General features: G+C 39.0%; 1 protein-coding gene across 6 annotated transcripts in view; it reads left to right on the top strand.

Annotated features, from left to right (window-relative positions):
* The first annotated feature begins 8,800 nt into the window (after nt 1-8,800).
* The window catches only part of ERBIN (erbb2 interacting protein), a 114,235-nt gene continuing 100,456 nt past the window's right edge, over nt 8,801-22,579 (top strand). For 5 of the 6 annotated variants that reach the window (XM_083883073.1, XM_083883075.1, XM_083883072.1 and 2 more), the window contains exon 1: nt 9,083-9,294. The gene's annotated coding sequence lies outside the window, so the exon portion shown is untranslated. Of the gene's footprint in view, nt 8,880-9,082; nt 9,295-22,579 lie in introns of those variants that run through there. The other variant, XM_083883071.1, reaches the window with a different exon arrangement.

Below are 22,579 nucleotides of genomic sequence, written 5' to 3'. Positions count from 1 at the left end.
TCCATAGCTTTTCACATTAATGGCATATTAACCAGGCAAAACAAGGAGATTTACTGGCTGATGTTCCCTCCTGAGGATTGCCAGCACAAGCAGTCCACAAGATTGCAAATTGAACACCTGTCCTGCTCCCATTGCATGTATCCAGCCAAGACACTTAGGCACTCAAAATGGTCCTGGATTTTATCTGAGCCTTGTTGACAACATCATGTATCAGCCTTGGAGTTCTCACTGGGTACACTGGCATCGGCACTGCCTACAGCAAACTGACTTTGGTACAACTTTCCTTGACAAAACCCAGTCAGGCTTCTCCTAACGTATGCAGCTAAAAGCAGGATTGCTGGTAATCTGTTTTAGTTCTTTGGAAGTGGATTATGATATTTTATTTGGCATGGCAATAGAGCAGCAGAACAAATGCCATGAGCTGCCCATGGCAGCCAGACATTGTGGTCCTCATTTCAACAAGGTCTAAGCTCCTTCCACTGTGTGAGGAGGCTGTTTGTGGTGAGGGTCTGTAAGTGCCCTCTGAAACTCTGATTTCTGCTGATTTCCAAGATGAAAATGGCTTGCTGCGCTGTGTTAAGAGCCTACAGTGTCCTAATGAGGAAGTGAAGTTCAGGGGCCTTTCTAGCTTCCTAATCATTCCAGCATATTCTCAGCTTTGGAAAGGCAGGAAGGCAGTAGCTCAGAAAAGTCTTATGTGTTGGATGGGTATGTAGGCCTTACCTTATCTCAACACTAAGTACATATTAAAACTGTATCACATGGAATTGAGGTGATTCAATGAACACAGTTAGTGTACTTTTCTGATTCAGTGTAAACAAGCCCTTGGGTAATGGATCTAGAGACAGGTGTAGCATCTTACTTCTATTAGCAATATCACTGAGGGCAATAAGCTTGCTCCTATGAAAAATATCTCTGCATTTGAAAAAGCAGATCCTTTTATTTTAAATTTCTGTGACAGCATGCCTGTCAAATTACCTGACTTTCTGGCACATCTCTTACTTTTTCTAGACATAGTGTGATTCACATAGCTTTTGTGTCTATATATTTGAATTGGCATTTATCCTATTAAAATGAAAGAAGAATTAAATCTATGCCAAAAGCATTTCACACTGTAAGGGTGAAAGGGTATATTCATATGTGCACTTCAATATTTGTGCACACACACACACATATATATACATGTGTACATGACACATTGATTTATATACACATACATCTAATATAATATTTCAGATTTAGGCTTTTCTGGATCAATTATGCTTGTGTGTGTGTATATATGCACAAAACTCTTTATTTGTTTTATGATTATATTAACACATAGCTGAACTAGAGGCAAAGTAGCTTATATAGTAAAAATAGATGTGATGGAAAAGAACACACCACACCCTGGCAATTTCCCATTTCTTCAGAGTATGATAAGAAAATGTCTGCATTGTTCTAAAATGCTGAACAGTCTGACAAGAACAGTGCCACTGACATTTGAGTGTCTTAAAAAGCAGTTTATGAATATTCACATCTTAGAGGATTTCTCTCCCAAAGGTTTCTTGGTTGTGCAAGGGTTTAATTCAAGATACTTTCTGTCAAAGATAAAGAAAGAAATTGAAACCAGACCAATATTTTCTCTCATTTAATACAATACTGATGCACCTAAACTGGTGGTTTTCAGATGAAGGTGCCTACTACTCATAAAGAACTGTGGAAATCGGTAGGAGAGAGCAACCAAAGCTTGAAAATATTTTAAAATTTACCCTTCACACCAGTAATGACATCATGATCATGAGCTAGTCATGGGAAAGTATTTTAAATAACAGTGCCACTAAACCTCACCTAAATTTCTCCACAGATTTCCACTGCTAAATTTAGAATTTATTTCCTTTCATGTACAAGAAGATGAACATCACTTTTCTAGATAACATGGCTGGCAAGAAGTGGCAATACAAAGTACCTTGTAGAGAAATCCACAAATCAACAAGCTTCAGAAAATTAGCCACTGTGCAAGACACATGAGGAAAAGGGTCTCAGAACTGCCTTGCAAGGAGCAAGCCTTGCATTTGAATTAACCTCCCAAATACCACCTATCAATCTAATAATGCAAAATTATTGGAAGCCCTAATTGATAAAACATTAATGTCTATTGCATAATACTCAATCCTGGTATATATTAAAAAATGTTAGATAATTACAGCATTTACACTTCCTTAAAGACTTCTTTCCCACATCTCTTTTTAAACAACATTTCCAGTGTTAAACTCACAATCCAAAGCAGACCTCCTCTATACTAACATTAATTACAATGAAACCTTGCTAGCACAGCAAAAGTAAGTATTCATGAATATTGACATATTCAACATAATTGATATCAGTGACCAAAAGAATGAATTTCCATGGGTTTCCTGCATGCTCTTTAAAATGTGATATATTACACCCTCATGAGAATTACATGCATGGAACTCATCAACTGTTATTCATTACAATGAACTGACACAGATAACAGATCACAGACAAAACACAGCAAAGGGCAGGAGAATAATTATTTCATTAAAAAAATAGTTCATCTCTTGCAAAGAGCAGGGACTAACAAGGGACCTCCAGGTCATGTTTAAAAAGTAAACCTGGGAACTACACTCTTAATGGAGACAGTAGCAACATTATTTTTAAAGCTGACAGTTTTCTTGCTGATTCATCCTCTGTACATTCATGTTAGCAGCTGTTTTCTCACCAGTTTAATTGGTTAAAATAATTTTTATTATACTAAAACTAATACAGCCCACTTTAATGGATTACAATCCCACTTAGTTTGGATTTCCCTCCTACTCAATTCTCATTAATGATGTCAGTCAAGTCAAAAACTTTATTTTCTCCATTTCTATCAGAGTTGATCTAATGAAATCTCACCTTCTCTACAAACCTTGTCTGATTTATATCCCACAGTGTCAAAATTCATTAAAGGTGACTCACCTGAACTATGTGCCTGTTCAATCTGAATGTGTGCTGTTTAATCACAACAGTTAGAAATATGTTCATGGAAATGGGTTGAGTTGATGCTGTCATGATGCTCAGATGTAAACTCTGCTACATTGCTAATAGCATGGTTAATCAGAAGCTGTGCATTTTCACTTTAGTTTAAGAAAGTAAAATATTTTAAATACTTCTTTCTAGAAATAGAAATAAACAATTACACCCCTAGACTAAAGTGCATTTCTCAAAGTACTTGGTAAAGCCAGGCTGTCTGTTGAGCACTTTTGCTTGTTTGCAGGAACAGAAATGAGTTAATAGACAACCTCTCCACTTTTGTGGCCTGGAAAGTCACTATTTCCTTACTGACTTGGAATAATGCTGTAGAATATACCTGCCATGTATAGACATATAAAAATAGCCTTTTGAGGAGGAAAACAGTAAATGAAACCTGTGAATCAAAACATAAAGAATTTATTGTTTATATCTACCATGTTTTAGAATGTAGGACAGATGTAAGTTAAAAAACCCCTATTTTAAAAAATACTCCGAAATTATTCTTGTCAAAGGGAAATTAAAAATACGTATGATGTTTCTATAAGGTTTTCAGTGGTATTAGTGATAAAGTGCAATTTTTAATATTTTGTTTGTTCAAAGGGAAAGGCATAAAAATTTGAAAAAGAGAACATTTTAGCACTTAGAACTATATAATTTGCATTGATAATGTGAGGAGAAAAAAGGCAAAAAGAAAGTAAAAAAAAGGAGAACTGAAGACTTCATAAAGAAGACAAATGGGGAAGACAAAATTATTCTTTTTTAATTGAATTTAAAATTGAATTTCATATGTAATGAAAGAAATCTGCAGTTGCTCTAACAGATTCAGGAAAAAACTAATTATTTTCCCCAAAATAAAACAATCTTTTATCATGGGCCACATTTTGCAGATGGAGAACAATCAAAAGTAATTTTTTTAAACTCTCCTAAAAATGTTCTGTGGTGGCTTTTCTAGAAATCAAAAATCTTTTCTTAAGGTACAGTCTGTCAGTTCAGCTGGCCTAGAAACAGGATAGTTCATCACTGGCCTGTTTGCATCTCATTGCTTCAAAAGGATTTACCTTGTGATTCCAAATATGGTAGTCCATGAGAAATTCAATTTGACATATCATTGAACCAACACTGGAGCCAAGAATTCACACACTGTTAGCATTTATTTGACTGACAAAGGGACAAGGGAAAGGTAAAAAATTTATTTGTGCATACACATAAATGCTAAAGACTACTAAGAGATTTGTACTGTCAGCATTAGCACCTTCTAAGAAAAATTAATTGTCAAAATAGAGGTAAGCCATAAAATGTAAAATAAATGCAATTCATCCTACAATTAGAGAAGTCTGGTTTTACTTAATGGTTGTGTGATAATGGGTTCTATAGAGCTAGCATAAAAGATTTTCTGTAGAAAACATTCTGGATCTGACTAGAAGTTGGTACAGCATTCTTTTAGGATTTCTGTTTGGACACAAACATCCTCAACAGCATTAACTGTTACCCTTCTAGGATCCAAGAATTTAGCAAATGTAGTCTAAAACTACCATTGGTGCATAGGCAACATACTGAACACATTTTGGCTTATTTTAGGCAACTTCCCAGTTGGCTCTTTCTGCCAGCTTCATGAGTAACTTTTGTCTTAACCCACTCAGCAAAGGATTTTTGGTTATGATCTACAGATGTCAGTGTCCTTACACGGTATTGGCTTCATTTCCATTCCTTTCTCTCTGCTTTCACCAGCACAAGATTTATGTGGTGGCATCAGCTGTGAAAACAGACCCTTAGGCTAAGAGGCTGCAGCATAGCTCAGAATCAGTGTTAAGTGTTAAGGAGACTGTCCAGGAGCAAAACAGTCCAAATCAGGTAAAAGTGCCTTAACACCACTTTTTTGTCTTTTCTCTTCCATATGAAATGCTCCTCTATGTCCCAAGTGTTCCTCAGAATTCTCCAGCTCTCCCATGCTAACCAAGGAAGATAAATACAAACAAAAGTCACAATAAAATGGTTAAAAATAACTTTACAACATTCCTAACCATTTCTAGAACACAGCACATAAAAAATAGTGGTGGTGTTACCAAGGTTTTCTATTGGTACTTGCACAAAACTACAAATCTTAGTCACACAATACGTCTGCATTCATCACTTTCATTCTACTATTTGAGAAACAAAGCAATCAAGTACAGAGAAAATTTATTTGTACGGTATATTTAGTCAGTGTATATTTGGGATTGTATTGAAATTAGACTGAACAGAGATGGTTTATTTAGCATCTCTTTAAATATAGTAGATGTGCATTATGCATTTAGAAGTTATAGCGACACACCTCTAATACTTAATTGTCACTGAATTATACCAGTTATGTGTTAATTTCACCATCATAAATGTGGTGTCATCCAGCTGCGAACCACATAAATTCAGAAAATGTTACAGTAAGACATTTTGGCAAATTTAATTATGGAATACTTAAAATAAACTTCAATATATACTTGTTAAAGAAAAAAAATACTTATTGCTTCTTTGTGTCTTTCAGGTGGGTATTACTTCCACTATTTATTATTATTAATAGTTAATATTTACATTGCAATCATGCCCAGAAGTCCCACTTCAAATCAAGTTCACTTCAAATCAACTGCTCAAGTCACTACCTGAGCATTTAATAAGCAGAAGTGCTTACCCCAGAGGCCTTTCAATCTATTTCCTGGAAAAGTGGAAACAAGCAATCATAATGAACAACAGTAGTAAAAATAGGGGAAAGCAGCAATTAAACCCTGTTCTTCTTTTTCAGAAGAAACTATGTAGTAATTGTTCAGACCACTTAATTCCCGAAAGATACAAACATACCTGTGACTCTTTCACCAATTTTTTTTTTTTTTTTTATTTAGCTGCATGTTGTTGCAGTATTTACTAGTACTTCTATTCAAATATAAAAATAGAAATTAAAATGAGAGGAGTTTGGGTTTGATGTCCAGCATGAAAGTGTGTATAAAGAATTTGCTTAAACATTCAGTGGGATCAGATGCATAGTCTCACTTGAAAGACTCATTATGTAATCTATATTTTGTACTTTGTGCACTTAATCTGTAATTATTTGGTAACTGGGGTACCAACTCTGGGAATTAATATTGCTGGGGACTCTGCTGGAGCTGTAATCTAAATACTGTCTTGATATTTATAGCACTTTCAGATCCCTAGGATAACTCCTGGTGTTTTCTTAATTTGTATAGGTAGTTATATCTTGTCTGTGCAAGATGCCTTCAGTAGTTGCTCTCCAGCTAGCTGAAGTTTCAGCAGACTTTGGCTATGTTTTTGTTTTTGATGGCTAAAACTGTAAGTGAAACACCATCTTACATTGCAACTAATGTTAACAACTATGGGAGATTCACCATTTGAGGAACAGCTACTATAAATTCTCACACCCATCTATTACTCTGCTGTATTAAAAAATGCATTGGGCAATTTGCAATAAATATTTAATATATATTTTCACATTAAAAAAGTTATGATAATTCATGTAAAAAAGTGCCTTGAAGAGTTTATGATGGAGGGCATCAGTTGCAGAGAGCTATTCACATTAATTATGATAAGGATATGTTATCTGGTATTTACAGGAATGATCAATCATTTGCAAGAGATTAAAAAAAAAAAAAAAATTAGTAATTTTATTATATCCCCAGTGTAGGGCACCAGTGCAGGGCACTGTAGTGAGAAATTCTACATCTGTTGTCAGTGAGGGTAAAGTTCTCTTGCTTGGCCTCAGTCCAAAGCTGACTCATTTGAAGAAAATGGCTTTTCTGAACAAGAAGAAATAGAAGTGATTTAATGTTTTGGGACATATCAATATAGACACATACAATTCTCTTTTTTATAAACTCTGATGATTAAGTTTGATTTAGTTTAATTGTTTAAATTTAGGCATAGATGTAGTCCTCAAAGTAGAGCTGCTCTGTGATGATGGAGAAAAGTAAAGAAACAGTTAGTGAAATTTATTATCCAAGTAGAAATGCATGTTTATTTTCTGTATCTGGATACAAGCTGGATACTTGAACACAGAATTCCCACATACAGGCAAGAAATTTGAAATAAATAGCAGTATTGTTAAACACAGCGGACTTCTATAAAGATGTGATCACCTCTATGTTCTGTTGCTAAAGATTAAACCCTTCATGCAAGGCCCTGTAAGAAACGAGATGAAGCAAACAACGATCCTGAACAGGAAATACCAATTTGAGTTATTTTCAAGGACTGGTAGGGGTTTAAAGGACTTTTCTCATCCAGTCAAATGTTAAAATCAGGGACAGGTCAATAGTAACATGACATACCATTTTCCCTTGGCGTTCAGTGGCTCATACAACACGGCGTTTCTTAGCATTTTGCCAATTTCTCAGTAAACAGATTATGGTCGAAAAACACTATTCCATCTTAGTTGGTGGCAGTCCCAGTAGAGCAGCCAGGGATTAAATTAGCGTGAAAACGGAGCTACCCCTGTCCTTAGGTTTGGTCTCTGCTGGGCACAATTAAGGAGCATAAGGTGAGCAGCATGTGGAATCCACCCTGCTGCCAGCCCCGTGTGCTCTGCTGTGGCTGAGCACAACTCCAGGTTCCAGGACTGTTAAAATGGCATATTGCACACACAATAGGTTACCAAAGGCCCATTTCAAACAGTCCAGGAAATTAAACAGAAATTCGCTGTTTCTGTTTGGATCACAACTCTATTATACTGCAACCCAAACCCAACCGGTATCAAAGGTGTGACCTATGCACTGCCTGCTTTTCAAACATGTATTTATACACGACTCTGTCAGTCAACACCTATTTTCAGTACCATTGTATTGCACTGAGAGTGTTGAAACACTTGGAAGAGAAAAGTACAGCGACATTCCAGGGTTTACGTGAAACACTGTGACAATACGCGCGGCTTTAATTGTTGTTGTTTGCATCCAAATTTAACGCCGCATACCCAAGCACTCTAGAGTGGGTGGAGACTGTCAGATTTTGCCTTGGGTGTGTTTGTTGTTCCCTCAGACCCTCGGCAGCCCCGGGTCCGGGGAGCGGGGCTGGGCAGGCCCGAGCCGGCCCCTCATCTGCACGGGGTGCGCAGTGGGGAACCCGAGCTGTAAACGAGGAAACTTCTGCCATTCAGGGCTGAATTTGCCTGCGCGACTGACGCCCCCCCGCAGAAGGCAAACTAGGACAGGCCCCGCGCCGGGCGGCAGCGGGAAAAGCCTTTTCCCGGCGGCGAGACCCGGGCACGGCCCCGGCCAGGCGCCGCGTCCCCTCACAGCCCTCACAGCCCGCCCGCCCCTCACGGCCCGCCCCTCACAGCCCGCCCCTGACAACCCGCGTTCCCCACAGCCCTCACAGCCCGCCCCGCCCCGCCCCGCCGGGCGCCATTGGCCGCGCGGCCCGTCCCTCACGGCCGTTCCCGGCCCGGCCCCGCCCCGCGCTGCCCGCCCGTCCCTCCTCCCGCCGGCACAGCCAGTGCGGGCGCGCCCGCCGCGCCTGCCCGCTCCTGCTCCTTCTCCTGCTCCCGCTCCCGATCCCGCTCCCGCCCGCTCGCCTCCGCCTCCGCCAGGTCTCGGCCCGGGCCCCGCTCCCGCTCCGCCCCCCGTGCCGCTGCAGTGCCTCCCCCGCCCGGCCAGCGCTGCGCGGCGCCGGCAGCAGCGGCAGCACCAGCAGCGGCAGCAGCGGCAGCAGCAGGGGCGCGGCGGCTTCGCCCACGGCCACCTCCCCTTCCCCCCGCCGCGTGTCCGCTCATTCCCCCCGCCGCAGCTCCGCCGCCTCCCCGGGCCCCCCGCCGCCCACACCGGGGAGGGGGCGGGAGGCTGAGGCCGCGGGAGAAGGGGAAGTGTGCGAGAGGAGGCGGGGAGCGAGGGCAGGTGAGGCAGGCGGCCATCCCGCTTCCCCTCAGCCCGAGGCGGGGGCGGCCGGGCGCGGAGCGGGTCGGGCCGGGCCGGGCGAGGGGCGGCGGCGGCGGGAGGGCCGGGCCGGGCCGCGGGGCTGGCGGGGGGCGCTGCGGTGTCGCCGCCGGGCGGGGCCGGCCCGAGTCGGGGCCGCCCGGGGGCAGAGCCCGGCGGGGCCGGGAGGAGCCCGGCTGCTCTGCCGCCCCCTCTCCCCGCCACACCGACTGCCCCGTCCTCGGCCAGAGCTGCTAACATTCCTTCTCCTCCTCCTCCTCCTCCCCCCGGTCTCTGCCCGCTTCATCCCCGAAGAAGAAAACTCGGTTGGATTTTACTTGGGGTCGGAAAAAAACTCCTGTCTGGATCTGGTTTGGACGCCCCGACTAAAGCTAAGGTAAATAGGGAAGGCTTGGGATCCGCAGCAACAAAAACAACAGAAAAATCCTTCCTCTGGGAAGGGGGTGGAGAGAAAAAGCAAGGAGTTCAGGCTTCGTTTTATATCCTGTTTTTGGCCTTTATATTTTGTCTCTGTTTTCCGCCTTGGCCTGCACAGTTTTGCTGCTCATTGTGTTTCTCGTCTCGGCCGAACGTGTGAACCGAGGCGCTGGTTTCATGGAGGCAGAGAAGGAATCTGTAAGACCGAAAGTTTTTAATCTCGTCGGACACAGAAGTTTCTTTGTTTGGTCCGAGAAGGCACTGAGCTGAGGCTGCTCCACTGCTGCTTCAGCTCCCTCCCTTCCAAAGCGTTTGGTAACCCTGCGAGTGCATTTAACTTAAAAGTCATGAAGGAGGTAATATCTTTTTATTTAATGGAAAGATCTTGAGGCTTCGTGCTTGTGTCTGCCTTGTTTTCTGGAATACCAGTCAGTGTCTGGCCGGACTTCTACAGGATTGCTGTTAAGTTTCTTTATAAAAATATGCGCTCCTGGTCATCTGTAAATGTCGCGGTTTTTCCTCCTTGGATTGTTGCAGTCACCCGTTTTCTTCCCCTTTACCCTCTCTGTTCTCCAAGAGGGAGTTGGACTGCTTGTTTTTTAGCTTGTACAGCGGAGGTCTGTCCTGCATTTTGATCCTTGTGAAGTTCATCTTAACACCCTTCCTTTGAAACAAAATACAGAACAGAACCAAAGCAGATAGCAGATAGTTGTCTGACTTCTTTAAAGTGCATGGAATTGAGGCTGTTAATGTAGCCTTGGTTGGTTTTGATGACCACTTTACCCTTTCTGATTTTTGAAAGAACTTCTCTTTGAAGCTGTTGAAGGGGAAACTAAAGGTGAAGTTTTGGCATAAGATTTTGTACCCCTGGTGCTTGTTATGCCAACTATCTAGATGCATGTTTATTTCACATGCGTCGAAGAGACGATTGTAGGTTAGTTCTTTCGTGAGGGCAAGGAGTTTCTCATATTGTGGATTTTCAAAAAGAGGTAGAAGCCATAGCTCTGGAATGTTTGTTCCTGTTTGTCAAACTCAGAGGCAACATGCTGGTCAGATAGGATATGTGTGCTTCAGTCTTGCCAGTGTCTGACGTCTTTTGGTATTTGGGAGTCTTGGACAAAGTAATTTCTGTGGAAAAAAAAATGTGGCTCTCCTACATAGGTAGCTTTTTAACATCGTGGAATAATTTAGTGCTTCAAGAAAAAATAATCCAACTCCATCTGCTTGATATACTGCAAGGAAAAATGTTAACATACAAATGCCTAAAGCCGGTTCAGTGGTTGATAACAAATTATTTTACTTACAATTTATAAACTTACCTTTTCCAGGCAGCACTAAGGGTTATTCTTAGGCATCAGAAAGATCTGGACAAAATAAATGGCAGTGAACTTTGCTTTCCTTATGTGGCTGATGGTTGGCAGAAAGTCTGAATAGAGTAATCCTTTTACAAAGAACCATCCCTTTCCAGAGCAGTGTTTCAGTCCCAATAATGACTTGAGATTCTTGAGGGGAGGGTGAGGAGTTGTAGCTGTGCATGACAAATTTAGTTGTAAACCAGTATGTTCATAATCAAGGCAATTTTGTTTCTTTTCAGGCCTTTTGTGTTTCTCATGATGCACTTGATATTTTTCAATGCCGTGTAGAAGAATAGTTCCTTGTAGTGGAGGCACAACTTTTTTACGCTAGTGTTTTGTCACCATGGTAGCTATGGGTAAGGCCCTTTTTAATGATGAAAGTGTAATTCAGTACTGCTTACAGCTCATGGTTATATCACTGAATGCCATTCATGTCATTAACATAGTTTGGGAGTAACATGAAGGGGTGTATTCTTTTTTGAGATCAATGACTGGCAACTAAAAATCTGTCTGATGTTGATATTCTTATTATGAACAGGATTATTTAACCTTACACACGGTAGCTCATGTGCTTGAAACAGCACTTTTATAGCTGTGTGTTGATGGCTTGGGGAAACGTTCTTTTGACCTGGCTGGTTCTTACTCACGAATTAAATTAAGCTCGAGTAAACATCGCTAATTTTAAGAAGGTATGCTTGCAATCAAAGAGCTGGAAATTGCAGTATATGGCGTGCTATGGAACATGATTATTATTGGGGTGATTATTATATTAGTAAAATATGAATAGATTTGTCTTATGCATGAGCTGCACAGTAGATAATGCTTAGTGTAAACAAAGCTCTGTAGGGTATCAATTTGCACATCGTGCTCATACAGAGTGGATGAGAGGGGTCTGTGGAGAAAATATTAATGATTGATAGTTTCTCAGCATATTAAGCTGGTGGTCTCAGAAAGCAGTGTTATGATTTGTTCTCGGTGGAATTTGTTGTGAGCCTGTAGTCCCAGGCATTAAGAGCCATGCGTGGAAGATCAAAGCCAAGGAAAGACTTGCACATGTGTAACATACATTATACCTCCCATGTTAGCAGTAGGTTCTAGAAATAGAAGGGGATGGGAGCAAATTCCTCAGCTTGGCTTTCCTGTAGGGCTGAAATGAATCACTCTGTCTGCTCTGCCTTCTTATTTTGTTTTTGTCCTTCCTGCTCCTAAGCAAAAAGGAAAATCTTCTCGGGAAAATGTTATGTAAAGATCAGATAGTTGATATGTCGTGTCTTCAGCAGATCCTCCCTATAGGATAACCTGATCTGCCGAAGAAGTGCCTGACATTTAATCCACATAGAGGAATTAGAAATCTAACCTTTTCCAAATGAGTTGCTAGTTGAGTTGGCAGGAGAGTTACTCGTATGGATATGAAAATAGTAGACAATGTTCCTATGTGAGCATGCAAATGTTCACAGTGACATTTGGAATAGATAGTTAAATGAAGATTATCTGGAAAATGAAGATGTATAAACATTGCTATTTTACCTTGTTAGCTTTTGAGTAAGTACAACAGTGTGTCAAAGGGCACTTTTCACATCGGAATGAAAACACTGAAGGTAGTTTGAGTAGTAAATAGTCTGTATTAACCATGGATATGGGATTTTTTAAGCTTTTTTTTTTTTTCTGTAAAAAGGTTACTTCACTGAAATACAGCTTTCATGTTGAACTAAGAATACAGTGTTTGGGTGTTGAGTCAAATCTTAAAAATGTAAAATTTCAAAGCAAGGTTGCTGATTTAGGAGAGATTTATATATCTCCCGTCTAATTAAATTGGAAAAAATTGTTATGCTGGAATCAATAGTATTTTTCTTATTCAGTAATCTCAGGATAATTGGGCTTTTTCTGCTGCCTTGCCTTCATTGTTGCCAGATGAAAAATCATTTGCACCTGGTGGGCTAATACAATGCTTATTCTTCAAAAACCACTGGCCTATGGAACTGCACAATGGTTATTCTTTAGGAAGAATTGGAAAGCAACCAGCCCAGTTGTGCCAACTTTCACCAGTTCCCAAGCAGTCAGCTATGACTTTGGGGTGGCTGACCACCAAAGAGACCCCCAGGACAGAAGAACACATGCAGAAAGGGGAGGGAAAATATGCTAATGATTTTGGGGGAATGGTTGTCATCTGTATGTTTATTCCAAGAAATCGATGAATATGTATGTAAAATATAGTATATAAATGGGAGCTTTTTCTGTAGTCAGCAAGCATGGTATTTTGGAGGAGGTATCCTCTGGTGCATCCAGCCACATAAAGAATGTCTGCTTCTTAATGCTACATTGGTGGTAAGGGGTTTTTTATTGTTACTGATTTTTGGTAACAGTTTTGGTGACTCAGATGGGACCTGAATTTCAGTGCATCCAAAGAAAACATCCTTAGTCACCAGTTCTTTTTAAGATAGTTGTTTCTCTGATGCTTAAATTTCAGTACAGGTGTTTGAATTATTACTCTCTGCATTTTCCCTAAAGGGGATACAGAAGCATGGTATTTCAACACTAGGTTGCAATTCCACCTTCAAAAATACATGGTGATTTCACATAATTGAGAAATAAATCTGAACAAACCTCTTCCTTTGGTCTAAATTAAACCAAACTGAAGTGTACTTATGTTGGAGAACATCAGCATTGCAGCTGTCCTGCCTAGTGTAAAAAGTTAAGGCTAAAAATTTAAAAGTAAAAGTTTAAATTAAAAAGTAGATTGATTATTTCTTTCTGTTCTTGGGAGGAATTTGTGGGTACTTGACACTAAGCCATCACTATGTGTGGGAACAAACAGTGATGATTAAGCAGAGTCTGAGGACAATCTGAACCATCTTGGCTTCTCTGAAGATCCTGGTAGTTGTAATAATGTCAGAAGGGAACTGGGCCTTACAAGTCTCAGTCTTATTAGATAAGATGGTTTGTATAGGTTGGGGTATAATTGTCTTGCTGTGAGCTCATAGTGTGTAAGGGCTGCTTCTTGTGTCAGTTGTCTGGGGCCAGCTTTAGGAATGAAAGAAGCTGAGGTGGTTTGAAGTATTAGTAAAAGTTGCAGATACTTGAAGTGAGACATTTATAATTTAAGTATTAATTTGTAATGATATTTTCCTGGGAAATGGCCAGAGTTCTATTCTCCTTGTTGGGGAAAGCTCCAATCCCAATAAATAAATAAATAAAAATACTTGAAGTTCTCGAATTGTATTAAAGGTAGATGCAGAAGGATGGTCTAGGTGTGGTTTTTTTTTTTTTTTTTTTTTTTTTTTTTTTTTTTTGTTTGTTTGTTTGTTTGTTTGTTTTTGTTTTTGTTTTGTTTTTTAGTAATGTGCTTTGAGTTTTACTGCTGGCTTTGGAGTCTTCTCACTAGTTTTCAGCTCTCAGTTGGCATGAGAAGTTCCTGTAGCAACTGTGTAAGGGGTTCCATCTTCCCAGACAGTTATGGAAGAAGAGAAGTTTCATGTTCTTGCCTTGTCCTCTGTCCCATGGTGTGGGGTATGTGATTGGTACATTTGCAGAAATTATTTCTTCAGCATTCTTTATCCTCCTTGTCCTTGGAGGTTTTCACAACATATCTTCCAAAACTTCCAAGTTTCAAGAAGCAGAAGAGAGGGCATAGGTGCTTTGAGCTACATTAGTGCAACTACAGAAACATCTGAAGTGCAATGCCAGAGGATTACATGCCATTCAGAGGTTTGATCATCCATTGTAAGTGTTTGAATGGTAAAAAAGTATTTCCAGGCTTGTCTAGAAGACTTTGATAGACTGCTGAGGTTTGAGAGCTGCTGCTTTTTCCCCTGTGTGGCTGTTGCCTCCCTGGCATTACTCTACCAGAGGGGAGAAATAATGGTTTAGAAGATCAATCCATTTGTCAGCAATTTGGTCAAGTTTCTGCAGGTCTTTTGTCTTACAGGTAACCCTAAAGATAACATGGATTTTTATTTTTGAAACTGGGTATTGGAGAACATTTATTATTGGGAATTACAGAGTTCTTTGGTCTGTGGAACAATGTTGTTAAAAAATCTGTATATGCTTATGCATGCTCATGGTTAAAGCAACAAAAAGCTTGGTTGCAGTAGTATTTACAAGATTGAGGCCTGTATTTTCAGTAAAATTGAATTGAAAAATGTGTCAGCCTAGCAGTCTAAATCTTCCATAACTTCAACATTTGGTAAATGCTTGCTTTCCATGCTTGTGCTACTGAGTGTGATATTGAGATGTTTAATTTACTTAGGACCCACTTTGGCCTTTGAGGTGGGTCTGCTAAAAGGAGGATCAGTGAAGGTGCAGACAGCAGATAATGTTCACTGATCTCCTGCTGCTGGTATGTTTGCTTGCTGTGGCATGTTAGTTTGTGGTGGCCTGGAATGTGAGGTTGGTAGTTTGCTCCTTTGAGGAGAACATACTCATTTTCGGTTACTTCTGGTCACAAAATCATATGTGGTGCTAACCCCGGAGCTCTGTTGGTTATTTAATTTCTGAGCTGCTCTATGTTTTTGGGGGATTAGCAGTAAAATTCATCACTGAGGGAGAAAATTCAAAAGTTCACTTCTTCCTGGTTCATACCTATTCAGTCTTTAGACCATTTATGTCTGCTTTGCTGTAGTAAACTTACACAGGGTGATTTGTTCCAAGTAATTAATGAGTTCTTTAAACCTCTTGGAGGAGTTACAGGCAAAGGGAATTGAGTGTGCAGTGCTAGAAAACAATATTTGGAGCAAATCTACAATTTTACTTGTGACTTTTGTCAGGTCACTCTTGTTGGTTCACTATGAGTGTTGGGAAACTGTTAAAAACAAGGTAATAAATATTAAGAATTCTAAGTAAGAAGAGGTGAAAAAGGATGGAAATAGACATGTTTAAGTATCTTCTCAAAATGTGACAGGGAGGGAGAATCAGTTGGAACTCAGAATTTGTCAATCCATCTGGCTCTGATCCTGATGGATAAGATCAGAAACATTGATATGGAGTAAGAAAATACTTCAGACCTTTATTGTTTCCCTATAATATTGTTTATCTATAGTGCATCTTATTTGCGTTTTTTAGAAGAGTTTTGTTTTCCTGAACAACATTTTGTGAGGGTGTGGGCTTTTTGTTGCTATTAGACAATCCTGTTTTTCCAGTGTGTTATTTTTGATTCAGATGTTAAGACTTTGGGTCTGGTACCAGATATTTCATGTAACTAAATGAAATTGTAAATAATACAAGTACTAGAAAAGCAAGATACACTTAAAAAAGATTTTAATAGACTTGAGGTTAATTTACTCTTTCATTTGTATTTATCTGAGTGAGTTAATCAATTTTTCAGGGAGTGTTTATTTTGTTTTGCTTTACTGAAACAAAAGAGAAGAAATGCTGAGGATCCTGCTATTATTGTGGTTTTGCAATGCTGTTCTTACTAGAAAAAGACAGTAGAACAGGCAGCATTTCTGTGGGAAGTTGTTCTGTGGGATCTGTTGGAGACGTGTTGTCAACATTTGAAATGTCCTGTTCAGTCTTTCGTGGCATCAGTTACTGAGTTGGTTTTGTAGCAGCGAGTGGTGACCTGTCAGAGGAAAGATTGTGGCCTTGTCAGTGGAGCAGGTTAGAGGAAAGTGGGAGAGAAACATGTCGTTGATCAATATTTTTCTCTTACCCTCTTTCTTGCTTTGCTTCTTTTGCATAAACTAACCAATGAAGAACCAACAAATTGTTCCTTCACCTTTTAAAAGCAGTACCTTTTCTCATCTGTGGGGCAAATCCCTACTTATTTCCACTGAATTTAAATGTATATTTGCTCATTTTGGATTTGTAGCTCACGCATCCTTCCACTGGTGTTAAATCTTGACCAGATTTTAAATTTCAGCTTCAGAGCATGAAGTATCCGCAGAGGAATAGCTTTCCCTCAAAATCAGACTGTTACTCATTTCCCCCAGTTTTGTATTTCCTCGGTTTTAATCTTTGAAGTCTGAAGTATGCATTAGACAGTTCAAATTAATTGAAATCACAGCAATGAAGTTCTCTGGAATTCCTGCATTGCACTCTTCAGTCACTTTTTCCTATTCTGAGGAAAGAGGTTGACATGTTAATAGCAAATCAGCATGGCACTGTTCCACTTTTTACTTCAGTAGTGTCAAAGTAGTATTGTGCCTCTGTTTTTTCTCATGCTGGAAAGCATAGGGTGTCAGAAGTTAAGGAACACTTTAAGTTGGGTTATTATTAAATCAACTTTGAATTCAATTTTGAGGCCGTAATTAGCATTTTGATGAGAAAGATGACTCTTCAGTTCATCTTAAATCTCCTGTGAAGTGAAAAACTTGTTTTTGGCTTCCAGTAGTGAATTATTATCCCTATTGAAAACAACACTTTTAAGAGAAAGTGTACTTAAATATAATTGTCTAAATACTAAGTTTTTTGTAAAAAAAATTATTGTAAGCAGTATAGAATGCTCTTGTTCTTCCCTATATAAAGAGGCAAAGATACTTTAGAAACCATTCAAGAATAACCTACTATTTTTTTTTGTATCAGTTGCTTATGTGATCTGCAAAATGCTTGATAGAGTAAAATAAAAATAAGAAAACTCTTTTCTTTAATCATTATCCATTCACTTAGAGGAACACAACACTAAGTAAGGGGAAAAAAATAATTGAGCACAAAATACTAACTTAAATGCTTCATCACTGTGATGGGGAGTGAAAAGGGTTATAAGTTGGTAGAAGTCAAACACGCATTGTGAGAGAAAAGCTGAGTAAATAGTCATCTTCACCATTGGGAATAACTGATTGGAATGTATTGGGATCCACGTATCAGATCCATTTTGATTAGATCTGTATCTACTGTAAAACTAATGTAAAGAAAAACAATAAGTAAGTGACTTCAGGGGTTCCTTTATATGTCCAGAACAGTAACTCTTAAAACTGCTGAGAATAATGTTGAGATGATAGGTAGTATAATTATTGTATAAACTAGAGAGACAAGATGCTTAAAGTCTGGAAAATACAGCCCTTTTCTGTTTTGGTCTTTGAACCTTTGCTTTTTTAAAAAATAGTGGCTACGCTTATTGTAGCCATTCCTCATTGTAGTGAAAAAGGTGTACGAAAGTAAAACTGTGTTTAAAGCTGCATTATGAACAAAGGCTTCTGCTTTCTTACTAAACATGTAAGAACAAAAACCAAGCTGGCTTAGAAGACAGACAGACAGTTCTTTAAAGGAGGAGGAATTATAAAGTAGAATGGAAATCCAGTTCTATGTATTATTTCTCTTCAAGTGGTAACTTGCATTAGGGCACTGCATAGTCTTTTAAGTGTTTATTTGTGGTTTTTGGTAGGATATATTTTTTGAAATATGCCAAATTCAAAATGGGAAATGAATATATATACACACATGTACTTCCTTTGAACTCTGATCTGTGAATATGTTTCTATTTATCTTCCTGTTACCATAGATTGGATTACGTAACCTGTCTGGATTTGTTTTTCTGGGCAGTTGCTGGTGAGAGGGTTTGAGTGTGGTTCTTCCTTCCCCTCCTGTGTACCCAACATCTGCTCACTTTGTATCTCAAGTGCTCTGCACCTGCTGTGTTACTCTGACCTCTGTTGTTTGATCCATCCTGGCTTTAGGTAGGAATTCTGGCAGTAGCATTTTTGAGGGAGAGTGCATGTAAGGCAGGGCATCAGGGACTGGGTTTTTTTATGTGTAGACTATGCAATATAGTAAGCATTTAAATAACAGTAATCTTCTGATAAGAAATAGTTTATTTTCTAAATTATTTTTTCCCCTTTCTGGTTTCTGTGCTGACCTGTTTTGTGTTGCAGATCACCTGAATTTATCTGCAGGCAATTATGTGCAGAGTCTGATTAACAGATGAGAACTTTTCTTTTATGGTGAAATACTGTGTATTTACAGCAGTGCAGCTTGCTTGTCAAAACCCTTTGGTGTCTGCTGCAGATGGCTGCATAGTCTTAAGGAGTGGCTTCCTGGCTGCATTGTACATGAAGTGCCAAACACTGAGAGCAGTTCTGTTCTGGAATGCCAAAATACATTAAATCCATTCAGGAAGCAACATATGTCAAACGAATAAAAATATCATATTCATGTGAAACAGAATGTTGTAATTATGTTTTTCAAATCTATTTTATTTCCTGAGTTAAGGGCTTAAAAAAGGGCTTTTTGTATTGAGGGTGGTATTAAATACCAATTGCTGACTTACACTGCTAGCATTTTCACTACTGTTTGTTTCCCCATCCCCTATTTTTTCTTTTTTTTACATTTGCCATAGATGGAAGTTGAAACCAGCAGTCTGTCAATAAGAATGAAGGAATGGGAAAATGATAATTATGTTTTTCTCCTTGGATATCTAGGCCTGTGCATGTTTTTGGTGGGTGATTTGGTTTGTTAGGGGCATTGGTTTTATTTTGTTGGGTTTGTTTTTTGTTTGTTTGTTTAGGGTTTTTTTAAGGCTAATAGTGTCTGTGTTTCCTTACAGCACTGAGAGAAATTTGTAATTGCTTGATACTGCAGGTACAAAGCCATGGTTGATAAAAATAAGGAGTGAAGGATTTTGCTTCCGCTCAGTGTCTAATTCCAACAAGTTCTCAAGACAATGAGTAAAAGCATTTAGAACTAATAGCTCCAAATATTGCAAGGTTTTATTATTATAAAGATGCAAGGCCAAGGCATTTTGTTGCTTATTACTTCATGTTGGCAAAGTAGGTGGTATTCACTTCAATTTCTCCTGGTTAGAAGGCAAAAGTATTAAAAAATGCATAGACAGAAAAATACATATATCTGTAAAAGCTGTAATTTAATCTGAGTAGTTTCTTACTAATATTTTGCAGAATTTTTAGTGATCTAAAATAATTTGAAAGCCTCTAAGCCAGAGGAACGAAGTATATATCTTTTTAAAGCAATTTTGGTTGTTCTTTCTGAATGTAATTTTTTTCTTTTTTTTTCTTTCTGTTCAGTCCCTATGATTAGAAATAGAGTTAAAAATTAACTTCAGAAAATTAACTTACATAACATCCTAATTGCTGTTCAGTCTTGTGTAAGAAATGAGAGGTCCTTGAAAGAGAAGAGAGGGCAAATATTTTACTTCCATAGCTGTGGAAGTCACAGATGTATTTAAAACAAGGATTTAATAATAAAGTAGCTTCATGTGCAGCACAGTCTGTAGCAGAGGCCATAACTGCTATGATTTCTGTAGATTTTTAGGGGGATTGCAAGATGAGTTTTAAAACAGGGTTGGAAGCATGATACATTCCTATCCCTTGAATTGCAAAAGGAAGTGCTGCTGTGTTTGTTTTCTGGCTTAAATTCCACTCCCTGAGATTTTTAGCTGTCCCATGGCAATGGTACCACCATTTAAAGATTTGCTTGTCTGCTGAGGGATGAGACAAATCCCGGAGTTGCCTGTTTGTATCTTGGTCCAAGTCAGCTGGGTTATTGTCTGCTCTGTGTTTATTCAGGCAGTCCAGCTGCCTTCCCTGAATGGGATGTGTCTTGGTTTGATTGGTCTCAGCCTTCCCTGGGATAGTTATGAGAAAATCTATAGACATATGTTCAGGTGTACATGAGCTTTCCTTCTCCTCAGCCTTTGCTCTTCTTTGAAGTGTGGTGCTTATCTTCGTTCTTGTCACCAAATTTTGTGTCCTGAAGGGGCAGTGGTCCTGCTGGCCACGGAGAGGCCTGACCTGTTCAAGCACAGTTAATTCCAGTGTTTCTGCCCGTCTCCCAGATACCAGTGGCTACAGGAGTTGTCTGTAGCTGTTGAATTGTAGGAAGCACCAGAAGTAGTAACACACAGAAATGTTTTCCCAGGTCTGTGTTTTCCTTTTGTCTCTTAATGTGTCTCAAATGTACTTCAGGTGTACAGGCAAGTGTCTGTGGGCGTCCCCTCCTCCCTGCACCTTAGACCTATCTGTTAATTCTATTGAGTCTGGCCTGGTTTGTTGACATTTTCAGTGTGAAATAACAAGTTAAATCTTACTTGCCCTATAGCCCTTGTCATCGTGAGTAGCAGGAATTGATTTTCAAACAGACTTGGAAATCAGTTCACACGCCTGAGTTAAAGTTAGACTTGCTACTATCATGGTGTTAATGGAGTTGTCCGGGAAGCATAAGCTTGACACAACGTTTGGGTTTCCCCTTTTGGAATGTGTAAATATTGCAGATTGCAGTGTCCTTGTGAGAGTTATAATGTATTGTCTTTTCTCACTCTTTAACCAACTGCAACTGTCATCAAAGCACTTGTCATTTCTGGTTTTAATAGACAGATAATGTTATGGAATCTACAGGGTTTTTTCCCCTCTGTGGCATTTATTCCAGTTTTTTTTCCAAGATTTTTCTATGCTGCTGGTTGTAAATACCTATTTTATACCTCTTCATTAAACAGTTGAGTTGTTTCATCTTTGGTTGTTTTGTTTCTTTTTAAGGTACTTTGTAACTTAATTTTCCTGTGTGGTTTAACTAACACCGTGTGTAACTGTGGTGACTTTTAAAAGCATGTTGATTGTTACGCTTTGTTTCCTCCTTTCTATTGGTTTCTTCCTGAGTGTGTCCATTCTCCTTAGGCTGTCTAACACCTCCGTAATGTTGATTTGAGAGCAAACCAGCAGACAGCATCATGGAAGATTTGTTTTTAATGAAAAAAGCTGTTTCTCTTCCTTCTTATCAAGATTTACTGTTAAGTCTGTTTTTGAGGTGCACGGTGTGGGTAGCTTTAAGGTAATCAGTTAGGAGGAGGAGCTGCAGAAGAGGAGTTTAGAAGAGAAGCTTGGGTGCAGTGTAAAGACTGGTTTAGTCCATACTGATTATTAGCTTTTTTTTAACATCCAAGTATCTGAAGGTTAATAGAAAAAGCCTTATTTCATGGATTTGATTTAGGGCAAATCACCTTTACCATGAAGATTGGAAATAGGTTGCATTCTGCTCTAAGTCATGGGCACACAAGCTATAAAGTGGCAGCTTTCTGATACTCTAGGAAGCTTGAATTGTATTTTGTGTATCTTCACTACATTTAAAGAACAGTGGGACATGTGGAAAATATATCTAGATCAGTGGCTCTGTTGTGCATATAAATATAATTTTTAATAAATCTATTCAGTATATCTATTTATGGTTTGAATTACAGGTTGATGTTAATTGAATATTTTTCTAATTTTTTTTTAACCTTAATATTAGGCCAAAGTAAACAACTGAGACCTTCTGGCAATAGTGTCTCTTTACAAAACACCTCCTTATATTGGTCACTTTGGAATTTATAAAAGGTTCCTGCTTTGGTTAAAATAAAGAAAATGTATGTAATTTTTGAACTCACTGTGTTGGGGATGATGGTCTGTATACTTTTGTGTGCTTAATTCTCATTCCCTCAAGTCTTATAAATTTAAATCATTGCTTTGTAGGTAAGTAATTGACTTTTTGGTGCAAAAACATGCACAGCACTTGCTGAGCAACAGTGTCTTGAAGTTCAGACCACATCCTGTGAATATTTCTTTCAGTTTTGTAGAGTAAAACCTGGTACCTGCAGTCAGTGTCTGGACCAAAACTGCTCTTTGGATTCACTGAGCATCCTTGCTTCTTCTTGGCTGCCTGTATATATTTATCATGGTTCATTTTTTTTTTTTAATTCTTCCCTCCCGCCTCCTCCACCAAAACTATGAATCGAAGGCAGACTAAATTATAAATGTGACACACATGAGTGGATTTTGCCATCAACATGTGCTGTTGTGAGCATTAAAATATGCTTGCATATGTTTTTTGATACATCTTTTTTGTACTAAAATTAAAATACCAGTAATAAAGAAGTTATCACCATTACTTTAAAGGAGTTTTAATTTATAAAGCTTATAGCTAAATGCCTAGTCTTATATTCTGCTGCATTTGCTCTGCACACTTCCTCTT

The sequence above is a fragment of the Zosterops lateralis genome (assembly GCF_965231275.1).
Source record: "Zosterops lateralis genome assembly, chromosome: Z".
NCBI classification, from domain to species: domain Eukaryota; kingdom Metazoa; phylum Chordata; class Aves; order Passeriformes; family Zosteropidae; genus Zosterops; species Zosterops lateralis.
Note: the sequence above shows the minus strand (reverse complement) of the source record. Positions and strands in the feature narration are given on the sequence as shown.